This window comes from Oculina patagonica, chromosome 1 (genome assembly GCF_052425735.1).
Source record: "Oculina patagonica isolate OP01 chromosome 1, crgOcupat, whole genome shotgun sequence".
Classification (NCBI taxonomy): Eukaryota; Metazoa; Cnidaria; class Anthozoa; order Scleractinia; family Oculinidae; genus Oculina; species Oculina patagonica.
In genome coordinates this window covers 46,862,579-46,872,131 of record NC_135758.1, presented here as the reverse complement: position 1 = coordinate 46,872,131, position 9,553 = coordinate 46,862,579, and the positions used below count along the sequence as shown (strand labels likewise).

Below are 9,553 nucleotides of genomic sequence, written 5' to 3'. Positions count from 1 at the left end.
TTTGCCCCTTGGAAGAACGAGGCTAATTTGCATTGGAGAAGTCTGATCCATTTCCTTCAAAAAATGGAGGCGATGTCTGTTAAAAACTCTTTTATTAAAAGAAAGCAACAACTAAATATAATTATTATTCAAGGGAAAGTGGCCCTGCCCAAGCCCCATTTGAAATGCCTCATTAGTAATTTGACCTCCTGGCAGTCAGATTTTCTTCCATCTACAAATTAACATACTCTGTTTCGAGCAAGCAGTTAACATTCCTTTGAAAAATAAACACAAAAAGGCAGAATGACATGCTTTCTCCAAATAATTAGCAAAGAAATATAATTTTATGATTTCCATAGCTTGGTCCATTTTTTCTAAATCGCAAAACCAAAACAAGCATGCAATAGAACCGTACTCAAACTACAGTTTTCGCTACTATTAAGTCGGGTGCTTCCCAGCTGTGGAAATTAACAAAGCTTTGTGTTACAAAGTTACTGTCGAAGAGTAAAACGTAATAGTTTGTCTACAGAACTAAAATTGAAACCAATCCGCAGCTGGGGAACACAAAATGTTTTTGCATGCGTTGGTTTAGCCTGCGTAGCTGGCGGTATTGTTGGGTTTTTAAGCCGCGGCCGCCCCGCGGCTGCGCCCTCGTTGTCGCGGCTTCGCCGCTTACTGTTAGGCACTTGAAAACCCAACAATACCGCCAGCTACGCAGGCTAGCGTTGGTTTTGCTACCCTTACAAGGCAATAACTCTTATTGCTAACTAACTCAAAATCACGCTTTTCAAGTGTCGATTTGTTTGGCACCATGGGGACCAATCTAGTACCTCGACTCTTCGCTCCTAGTGCGCAAACTTGACGATGCAAGCGACTCTGGAGAGTTCCGTAACAGGATCGATTCTGATTGGTTGTAAACAAAATAAAATGACCAGAAGCAAAACACCAAGGAGTTCATTGAGCCATTACGTGCCTTTAAAAGCTAGCCGTGTGCAGTTCTACCGGAAGTACAAGGTTTTTGGATTTCCAATCGGAACTTTCCAGGGTCGCTTGTTTCCCGACCGCTGGTCAGTTGGAAGGAATACTCCAAATACGTGGTTGGCTGGGACACTAAAAAGCGCAGAAAGTTATATGATAATACAAATTTTACTAATAGTTTATTACTAATACTAATATTTTTTCCCCTGGAACTAAAGAGAAAAGAAAAAACGTCGCTATTTTGTTGTTGCTACTCCTCATAATATTTGTTACAATGCTACAAGCTTAAACTGATATTCTCTCTCTGCTAAAATAAAGGCAGTGTCCTAGGCTAGGCTCGATTTCCAGCCGCTTTTTCGGGAAAATGAGCCCGCGGTCATCCCCCCGAAAGCATCCTCCTCTCTCGGGGAGGAACGAAGACCGGACCCGAGAATACGGCGGAAATCGAGCCTATGTCCTAGGCTCGACTCACCCAAACCAGCAAAGATTGTTTATATGACTGTATATTGTTCCCAAGATAAAAATTACTTAGTAGTAATTTGAAAATTATATATAAAATTGTTCTCAGGCTATGACACAACCCAGTAACAAACATACAATACTGTGAAGCTGTTCTTCTCAAAACGATTGGTCTCTTTTGCAGAGATAAGTGAAGCCTTTAATAAACTTGTACGAGTAAATAGATAACTTTATCTTCCACAGGAGACGCAAAGTATTCTCCTTCTTAAAATTGCTTGTACATACCATTAGGTTACCGTTAATGATTATACTGCTTAATGTCTCCACTGACTGTTCTGTACTAAAACAAAACTTCAACTAGTCTACTGACCTACTCATATGAGATAGGTTAAAATGCGTACATTGTATCAAAAATAATCATACTACGTACGATTTGCTGAGACTTTTAATGGGTGTCCTATACTGGGCTAGGTCGTGATAATTCGGGTGCTTTTGTTACATGCAAAAAATAAAAAATAAAAAAATGAAAATCGTCTTGTCATATCCACGAGCTCCTGGATGAATGGGTGGAATTATCGTTTGCCAGTTACACTGCACTTCATATAAATTACAACTGTAAAACAGTAAAAGCGAACATTGGCGATGTAGTACCTGTTGTAATCTTTGTTTATAGCAAACGTGATCCTTGCTAGCCACCACAGCGTAATTATTTGCATCGGCATCACCCACCCGGTGGAGAATTTGTTTTTTACTTCACTTCTGCCAATCTTATGAATTTCTAGTCTCCCTCGCAGCCGTTCTTAGTGTCGTCACGCAAAATTCCTCACCACTAACGGCTGCTCACATTCGAACAACATTCCTTTCCACCATTTCAGCCAATCACCATTCGGTTCATATATCTCAGGAACCGTACCCGCCAAAGTAATCTAACCAATCGCATTGCGTGTTTTATTTTGGAGTTCTCAGCTTTCAAAATAGTGACCCTTGGCCTTGAAGAAGCTTTTGATGAACATTGTTTAATAGCAATACATTTCGAATTTCAAGCTTAAATACAAACGCGTTGAGAATCGTTTCGATTTTCCGGCGATTATTCTGATTTGTTCATGACTGGATGTGAATGTGATCTGCTATTCAGCGACCAGCGAGTTGTCAGCTTGCAAATTAAAGCGTGCTATCAAAGGCTTATAACGTTTAAAAAGGCATCTGATCATCTTCAAGAGCTTAAAACTGAATTGAAGGGAATCTTCAAGGATCAAACAATTCCAAGAACAAAACGCTTGTTAAGAGTCGTGAAAGACGATGGAGAAACTGCGACAGCTTCATGCCGTGGGAAAGCCTCAAAATGTTTACAATATCCGATCAATACAACTTGATACAGGAGAGACCTTACGAAACTCATAGGTAGGTTGCCAAAAATATCCTTCTTTTTTCTCGACTACATTTCTAAACATTGTTTTTGCTGTGAATTCGCAATGTTATTTCGTCCGTTGTGAAAACTTTTAGAAATGAATAAAATATGTTTCTTAATTTACACGTTGTTTGCTTCAGTTCGAATGTTTGATCCGAATGTTCCGCAAAACGTTAAAATACTGGAAAATATTTCGCTCTGTTTCAATAAAGACGTCCAGAACCGCAATCTTTGAGAAAGAAGAGACAAGAATACGAAAACAATAATTATATTTGTCGCTCCCGAACGCATTCTTCGCCGTGCATAACTTGCAATTGTTGGATGACATGAACCGTCCCGACATGAACTGGCGAAAAGTAAAGTTTATCCCAACACAAATTAAATTTAGTCAAATTTAACTTTTTTTACACAGCAGAGGAATTTAAAACTTTTTATGAGACGTATGGTCTTCGGTTTTTAGTCTTCTGCGTTTGTAAACCGGTTGAAACTGAACGGTTTACAGATCTTTTCAGAAAAATAATTTTTCGAAAGCAGACACGGCAGACAATGTAGCGCCGCATTGTTGAACGGTTGCTATAAAATAAGCTAAAAGATAAAAGTTTGCGCCTTTTATTTTCATGCTGTTTTATTGCAACGGTCAGCGAAGCGAAGCCCTTTTTGATAACTTTCCCGCATAGGGTTTAATCGGCACCAGTTATAGAGAGTTGACGCCGCGGAATAAAACAAATAAAATTTATTTATGATTTATCATCAGAACTTGTTGCGTGCGTGCGAAAAACATGGGATCGAATGTCCTTTGAAACGCAGACATAACGTCGCAAAATTACAGGAGTACTCCGTGTATTTGTTCAGTTTCTGCTCCAAATTCAAACCGAAATTAATGATGTATAGTGGATTCAAAATACGCTGTAGAGAATTTTAAAAGCTGGCTCAACAGTCCCGTGAATGATTCTAAATGCTCGGTGATTTCGTTGAATATCGAATGCCGTGATTGTTAATTTTATCGAATGTTTCAAAACGTGTTGACAATGTTTTGAAAAATTATTTATAATATAATTGCAACGCTTTTTGATTCCGTTGAAAAACATTGCTTGCGTTTTCAAAACACATCGAAATGTTCTTCTCTGCAACAACCGAATTCGCGGGAAAAAACATGTTGATTACGATCTCCCGTGTTGTGATTGGTCACATAAGAAACAAAGGGAAAGGAATGTTGTTCGAATGTGAGCAGCCGTTAGTGGGGAGGAATTTTGCGTGACGACACTAAGAACGGCTGCGAGGGAGACTAATGAATTTCCCGCTCGTATCGGAAATTTCGAAAGACCCTGGTGTATTTTGAAGTGGTGCCGCCTAGTCAAAAATGGCCATATTTTGTGATCGTATAAAAAACCTATCTTTATCCAACTTTTAGTTATTCTGACACACTTATTCTCACTTTAGCTGAGATCATGATAGGCAAGAATCCGCAAAACCTTCACAACCTAGCCCATCACCTGAACATGACCGTGGCACAGGAGAACACTTGTCGTAGCTTCCTTTGTCATTTTAGTCAGAAGCCTTCACTTAGGCATCAACCTTGTCATGTTCGGGCTTGTCTCCACTACTTCTGTAGAACTTTCTTTTCTCCTAGGATAAAGTCTTGAACACCTTCTGTACATTTTCAACGTCTTCCTCATTAAAGTCTCGTTAAGTGGCTGCGACACCTTCAAATGAAGTTCAATCAAACATTATTAAACGAGCAGAACAAAATTATTTAGCTGCTGGCTCGACATTAATTATTGACGTACTATGCGTTCTGAAGAGTGCTGGTGATTTTTTTTTTCACACAAGACACACATGTCGATTTTACACAGTTCTCGTGTCAGTGCACCTAAACAACAATAAACCTAATGGCATTAAGTTTGGGCACGAAAAGATATATATGGCAGTAAAAGAGGAGGTGTGAAAAGCATAAACCATGCACGACATGACCCAATGGTATTCTGGGTTGACAACATTGGTAAGCGTATTGATATTCCATTCATTGATAATTATCTTATCTTATTATAATATTTATTCTGTCAGAGACGACAATTATTTTTCTGGTTTCCCAGGTAACATTTGGGTCATTCCTTCATGGTTTATGCTTTTCAGGGGCCAACGCTTTTTCAATCAGATGTATACTAAAAAAAATATTTACCTCAAATTTGGTAAATAATTGTTAATAATTAAACAAACTAAAAAATCTTACCGCAGTAGTATTGTTCTAAAGCCCTAACAACGTCAAGTCGTTGCAGCTTCACTAGCGCTTGAATAAACTGCTTCAACGTAAGTTCTGGATTTACTTGAACGATGTATTCCATCAACTGTTTGGTTGGGCTTGAAATCCCTTTAGGTTTCAAGCAATCACAGTCCTTTTTAGAGACACCAAACTTCTGAGCGAAATGTAGCCAGTTTTTCAATCCTGGTGACACACTTGCAATATGAGGGTTTTGGCGCAAATCCAAAAAAATGCGTTCGGGGCTTCGCCTGGCTCGCCTGCCGGCTTCGCCATTCTCGCCCCTCACTGTTTTTTTGGATTTGCGTCCAAAACCCTCATATTGCAAGTGTGTCGGGGTTAGATGACAGCCTTTCAACCCATGCACATGTATCTAGGCAAAGGCACCCTTTTAACACTTGTTGAGGACTGTCCTAAAACAAGTGGCCCCCGCCAAGCCCCAAAGAACAGGCGCGCCAGAATTATTTTTCAATTGAACAAATATTTTTTACTTTGTATATGCACCAAATGGCTGCTGCAAGATATTCGTCAGAAGTTTTGCAAGCTATGATGGAGGAAAACCTCCGTGAATTTCAAAGAAACCCGCAAAGAAATTTGTCTTTTTTACTGGCCAACACCGATTTTAACGATTGGCTCCGAGTATGGAAAATGGACATACCCGAAACCGAAAAAAACAACAAAGATCTTTTAATTTTTGCAAAAAAACACAAAAAAAAGTTTTATGATCTTTTGGAAAGTGAAATTGAAGAATTGAATGACATAAAAGCAAGCTTCGGGCTTAAAGTAAAATTTTCGATGAAAAGAAACGGAGTTACGCAACACATGGAGCACTATTTCAGAGAAAGAGAACCGCGTCTTTTTACAAAAAACACCAAAGACCGAATAAAAAAAGAGTTTGACGAATTTATTGACAAAGCAAAGGGAGAAATCGAGGCTTGGTCGGAGAGGGGCTCGGGGTGGGTTGTTGAAAGAATAACAAGGGCGTACACCTATGTTGCGCGTTATCGGCCATTGCGCGGAGGAACTTACTTGCCTTTGCCTCCCAAACTGGCAAACAAAAAAGCAATTATTAACGTGCAAAACAGTGACAACCAGTGTTTAAAATGGGCTTTGAGAGCTGCTTTATTCCCGCCTGCGAACGGAAAAGATCCTCAAAGAACAAGTAAATATCCCGTTGATGACAGCATAAACTACAACGGAATCGATTTTCCGACACCCCTAAAGCAGATTGACAGGCTTGAGGCGCAAAACAGAAACCTTGCAATAAATGTTTTTGGGTGGCACTTGAAAGACGGGTGTGTGATACCTCTCAGACAAAGCGAAAAAGAAAACAAAATACCCCGTATAAACCTTATGTTGATTGAGTCAGGATTGAAACAGCACTACTGTTTTATAAAAAGAATTAGCGCTTTGTTACACGACCAAACCAAACACAGTAACAAAAAACACTTTTGCATGATGTGTTTGACAAATTTTACAAGAGAAGACTTGCTTGAAAAGCACAAAAAGTATTGCAATGGGGTCAAAGGCAAGCCAACAAGAATCGAAATGCCAGATGAGGAGAAAAACACCCTTTCTTTTAAAAACTACCAAAAACAAATGAAAGCGCCTTATACGATTTACGCCGACGGCGAGGCATTGTTAAAAAAAGAGCGCCGAGAAACGCCCGAGAACCGCCAGAAAAGTTACACGTACAAAACAGAAAAGCACGAGGCATGCGGATTCGCTTACACGCGTGTAAGAAGTGATGGTGAACACGAAAAACCATTCGTTTACAGAGGAGAAAACGCCGTTGAAGTATTTTTGAACTGTCTTTTAATTGAAGAAAAGAAAATAAGATATGAATTGTCAAAGCCAAAACCTCTCCTTATGACGCAAAAAGACTGGGCAAACTTTAAAAAAGCCGAAAACTGCCACATCTGCGAAAAATCGTTGGTGAAACAAAACTTTTTAGACTCTTTGCCGGTTTGGCTTAAATCTAATAAAAAGGAGTTTGGTTACTTAGGACAGTTACACAAAAAATGCTATTACGAAAGAATAGAATTGGCGAATACTCTTAATAGCGGGAACCATTATAAGCTAAAAAAGCTTGAAAAAAAATCACACAAATTAGCCGCTGAAAACCAAAAAAACTGCCTAGCGTGCAAAGAGCCGCTTATCCAGCCGAACTACAAGGATGCGGTGAGGGATCATTGTCACATAACAGGCAATTTTCGAGGAGCCGCGCACAACGTGTGTAACTTAATGATGAAAATAAATCCAAAAAATATTCAAATACCAGTTGCATTTCATAACCTGAGTGGCTACGATGCTCACCATTTGATGCAGTCAATTTCGAAGATTTCAAAAGAGGCACAGAAAGAGGTAAAGTGTGTTGCAAACAACATGGAAAAATACATTACATTTTCACTGGGGGGTTTAAGGTTTATTGACACTTTGAACTTTTTACTTGGAAAGCTTGAAAAACTTGTAGAAGATACGCCGAAGGATGCATTAAATATGACGAAAAAGGTTTTCTTTGAAAAAAGTGAACTGTTGTTAGACAACGGAAAATATCCAAGCGAATACGTTGAAGTGTGGGAGGAATTTAATTATAACAACTTGAGTGAAAGTTTTTTTAAAGGTGGGGACGAAACTAAAGAAAAATGGCAAATTGTCAATAACATCCACATAACAGATGAAGGATACAAAGAAGCAAAAACCATTTTTATAGAAAAATTTGGCTTGTTAACACAAAAGGGGATTTATCCCTATGAATACATGGACTCATGGGGAAGATTTAAAGAAACAACTTTGCCGAAAAAAGAAAAGTTCTACAGTAAACTTACAGGCGAGCACATAACAGACAAAGAGTATGCACACGCGCAAAAAGTGTGGGAAACCTTTGGCTGCCAAAATCTTGGAGACTACCACGATTTGTATGTCAAAACGGACGTTACCCTGTTAGCGGACGTTTTTGAAAACTTTCGAAAATTATGCCTTGAGAAGTACAATCTGGATCCCGCAAATTATTACACGTCGCCAGGTCTTTCTTGGGATGCGCTTTTGAAAAAGACAGGTGTGGAGCTTGAGTTACTCACAGACTACGAAATGCACCTCTTCGTCGAAAGGGGAATAAGGGGCGGGATTTCGTCGGTAAGCAAGAGATATGCAAAGGCGAACAACCCATATGTTAAGGGATTTGATCCGAGTCAACCAAAAAAATACATAATGTATCTCGATGCGAATAACCTTTACGGGTGGGCAATGAGCAAGCCGCTTCCGAAAAGTGGTTTTAGATGGAAAAAGGTTATGCCAACAGAAAAAGAAATAATGACAAAAAAAGAGCATGCAAAAACTGGATGGATTATGGAGGTGGAGTTAGAATATCCGAAAGAGCTGCATGACGCTCACGACAGTTACCCATTAGCGCCAGAGAAAAAGAAAATAGACAAAGAAATGTATTCGCCTTACCAAAAGAAATTAATGAATGATCTTGAATTAAACCCCCCAAACACTGAAAAGCTTGTTTTAACGCTTGAAGACAAAACCAATTACGTCGTGCATTACCGAAACTTGCAGTTTTATTTAAAACAGGGAATGAAACTCAAAAAAGTGCACAGGGTTTTAGAGTTTGAACAGGAATGCTGGATGGAGCCCTACATCCGGATGAACACAGAATTCCGAAAAAAAGCAAAAAACAACTTTGAAAAGACCTTTTACAAGCTAATGAACAACTCGGTTTTTGGAAAAACAATGGAAAACCTGAGAAACCGTGTAGACATAAGAATAGTAAGAAGCGACGAGACAAATAAAATAAGAAAATTGGTCGCAAGTCCATTGTATTCAAGGCACGTGATGTTTTCAAACGATCTTGTCGGAATAGACATGCGAAAAAGTAAGCTGTTTCTCAATAAACCGGTCTACACAGGCATGACTATCCTTGACGTAAGCAAGCTATGCATGTATGACTTCTTTTACAACCATCTGAAAAAGGAGTACGGGGAGCGTTGCGAGCTTTTGTATACAGACACAGACAGCCTTTTGCTTGTGATAGAAACAGAAGACGTTTACGCGGACATGGCAAAAAACATCGGCGAGTACGACACAAGCGACTACCCCGAAGAGCATTCACTTTATTCGAAAGAAAACAAAAAGGTGTTGGGGAAAATGAAAGACGAATGCGCAGGAAAACTGATTTCAGAGTGTGTTTGTTTGAGGCCGAAAATGTATTCAATAATGACAGAAGGTGAAAGCGAAAATGAAATCGAAAAAATAAAGAAAAACTTTCCTGAGGCAAAAATAAAAGAGTGCACTTGCGAAGGGGAAAAAATGCAGGTAATAATGGCAAACGACGAAGAATTGGTCAAAAAAATAAAAGAGAAACATCCGAAAGCAAGTGAGTCAAAATGTTGTAACACGCTGAAAGTGGACGAAAAAAATATAAAAAAGGCAAAGGGGGTGAAAGAGTGCGTGACGAAAAATGAGATAAA

The 9,553-nt window shown here is 39.1% G+C and overlaps 1 protein-coding gene across 1 annotated transcript in view; it reads right to left on the bottom strand.

Moving 5' to 3' along the window:
• Positions 1–707: 707 nt before the first annotated feature.
• Positions 708–9,553, bottom strand: part of LOC144633995 (uncharacterized) — a 56,655-nt gene continuing 47,809 nt past the window's right edge. Inside the window, exon 6 of the transcript XR_013567140.1 lies at positions 708–809. The gene's annotated coding sequence lies outside the window, so the exon portion shown is untranslated. The remainder of the gene's footprint in view (positions 810–9,553) is intronic.